The sequence below is a fragment of the Ursus americanus genome, chromosome 7 (genome assembly GCF_024610735.1).
Source record: "Ursus americanus isolate L20-20 chromosome 7, mUrsAme1.1.p, whole genome shotgun sequence".
Lineage (NCBI taxonomy): Eukaryota > Metazoa > Chordata > Mammalia > Carnivora > Ursidae > Ursus > Ursus americanus.
In genome coordinates, this window is record NC_142133.1 from 8,880,849 (window position 1) to 8,883,266 (window position 2,418).

The 2,418-nt window shown below is 36.8% G+C and overlaps 1 non-coding gene across 1 annotated transcript; it reads left to right on the forward strand.

Annotated features, from left to right (window-relative positions):
* Positions 1 to 1,613: 1,613 nt before the first annotated feature.
* LOC123776095 (small nucleolar RNA SNORD89) lies at positions 1,614 to 1,728 on the forward strand. The gene has a single exon (XR_006775271.1). It is a non-coding gene; the product is annotated as a small nucleolar RNA SNORD89 (small nucleolar RNA).
* The last annotated feature ends 690 nt before the right edge of the window (positions 1,729 to 2,418 follow it).

Genomic DNA, 2,418 nt, shown 5'->3' on the forward strand with positions numbered 1-2,418 from the left:
CACATGAGCAGTAAATTTTTTATTGCCTTAAGGAAATCGAGTAGGCAGACTTTTTTTGTAAATGATGAATATGTTAGTTCCAACTACAATTTAATCTTTACAATTAAAAAGGTGATAGATGGAGAATTTTGACTGTGGTTGTTACAAAATAAGTAACCGGTTGTTACAAAATAAGTAACCAGTTTTCTTGATTGATTTAAAGCAGACTTAATGATCATGACCTTGTGTCATCCTCTATCCTTTTTAATCTTGGCTGTTCTTACTTGTAGGTGAAAGGGTCAGGTTAAAGTAAAGCTTTTGGAGGCTGTGCTCTTAAGTTTTCTAAAATGATTAAGCACACACACTTTTCTCTCCCTTCTTGGAGGTGGAAGTTGAGGATGAGGGAGAGTTATTTCTTAACTTGAAACTGTTGTCCTTTGTTGCTTCTAAGCTAGTTGCTGTGTATATCTTTATTTTGTGAGTAAAAATAAATGCCTATTGAGAAAAATAGAGTTTTAAAAAATTTAAAGAATTTATTCTTACAGCTGTATCTAAGTTGCATATAGCTTTTTTTTTTTTTCAAACCATTTGTTGCACCTGGATTCTAGCCACTCATAGTGAAACACTTGGTGAGTTTTACTTTACTTTTTTTTTTTTTTCCACTTTATTGATGTAAACTCTGGCCAGATTGTTTGAGTTACTGAAACAAAACTTGTCTTACTTTGAGCTCTCATTTTAACAGACAGCCTCAAAGCAGGTTTCCGTAATAGCCATTATGTTTGAAGTCTGTGGTTCTTTAAGAGTAGGAAAGTATGTCCTTAATTCTGTACCAAGTAGGTATTTTGCTCTTTGTATTTTAAGATACATACTTGGGACAAATGCTTTAATTAATAATTCTTTGTAGTATCCAGGGAAGCAGACTTTTAAAAGCCATACTATGACAGATCAAGGTAAATTGGTTTTGATAATTACAGAAGTGTGATTTAATTAGCAGCTATCGGACATAGCTCTCCTTGATTCAAAAGTTTGAACACTATAAATAGAAGAGATTGGAAGAATTGTGGTGGTCTGGTCTCTCTAGAAACATGTCTTCAATGGCAAAGAAGGGAATTACCAAGAGAAAATAGAAAACTGCAACACTTTGAACGTTTCCTTTGTTAGGCTTTTTTTTAAAGATACAAATAAATATGATAGAGAAGGGTCAAATATTAGCAGAGTTTTTGCTGAGACATAAAATTGATGAAATGCTATTCGGAATAACGGAGAATGTAAGGAAGAGTAAACCAGAGAGGTTTGGTTAAGGTTAGTCATACCATTTATGGCAGCAGTCATTTTCCTTCTAAGAATTGTCATAAAAGCCATTTGTTTACAAATAGTGTAGAAACAGTATATATACATATTTTTAACTTTCAAAGTCACAGGCAGCATGTGAAGGAAGCACTTTGGCCGTGAGCTTGAAGCACTCTGTCCTCCGCTACCTGCTGGTGCTGCTCCTGAGTTTCCCACCAGAAAACCACGAAGGCCAGAAGAAGCACAAAAACATAGCACCTTAGGCAGGTAAACCTCCTTGCTTGCTGACTTTTTGGGGATCTTCAGTACACAAAACCTTTCCTGAGAGATTGTTCCCTGTGGTCACTGAGGAGTGATGACAATAAAAGGCCGAATTGCAGTGCGCCCATCAGCAGTTTGCTCTCTCTGGGGTGCACGATGACAAAATCTCCGGAAGCGAACCACTGGTCTGACCTCAGTAACATCAGGATTGAAGCTTTGCACTTGGGCAGGTTTTCCAAGAGGGGTCCTCCCAAAAAGAGCTCAGATATTTTTAAGAAAAAAATAATTGGTGAATCTGAGACATCGGGCCTTAATTGAGTAGTAAACACCTTTCTACGTACTTTACGGTGTACTTGCTGAATCAAGGGCTGCTAGAACCATAAAACAGTAATAGACTCTCAAGAACAGGTGTGTTTTCACTGGATGGAATACCTCATGTAACCAGATTCCCCAAGAGGATAGCTTAATTGGCCAGTCTCTTCTTTTGAGAACATTAAAGTTTATTTGCTCAGTGAAGGCTGAGATTAAATCAGTGTGTGTATGTTACTAACTAGAACTTGAGGTAATTACACGTTTGGTCAAAAGCAGTTTCTTTGAGCTCAGCACAAACCCTATTTTGTGATTTACAAAGCACAGGCTGCTGGCCTGAACCAAAGTGAGTCTTGTGTATAACATGCGCTGTGCTTCTGTGATGCAACAACCAATTAGAAAAGCCACCTACGCCTTTCCCAGTTAATTTCGTTTTTGAAGTTTTAAAAAGACAAGCATTTCACTTTAAAAAATGCTAACGTGTAATTCTGATTATAAAAGTGAAATTTCTGTAATGTCATCATCCATGCAGCTAGAGGTTTGCCCTTATTCTAAGAGCAAAGTAGAAGTTATAAATTG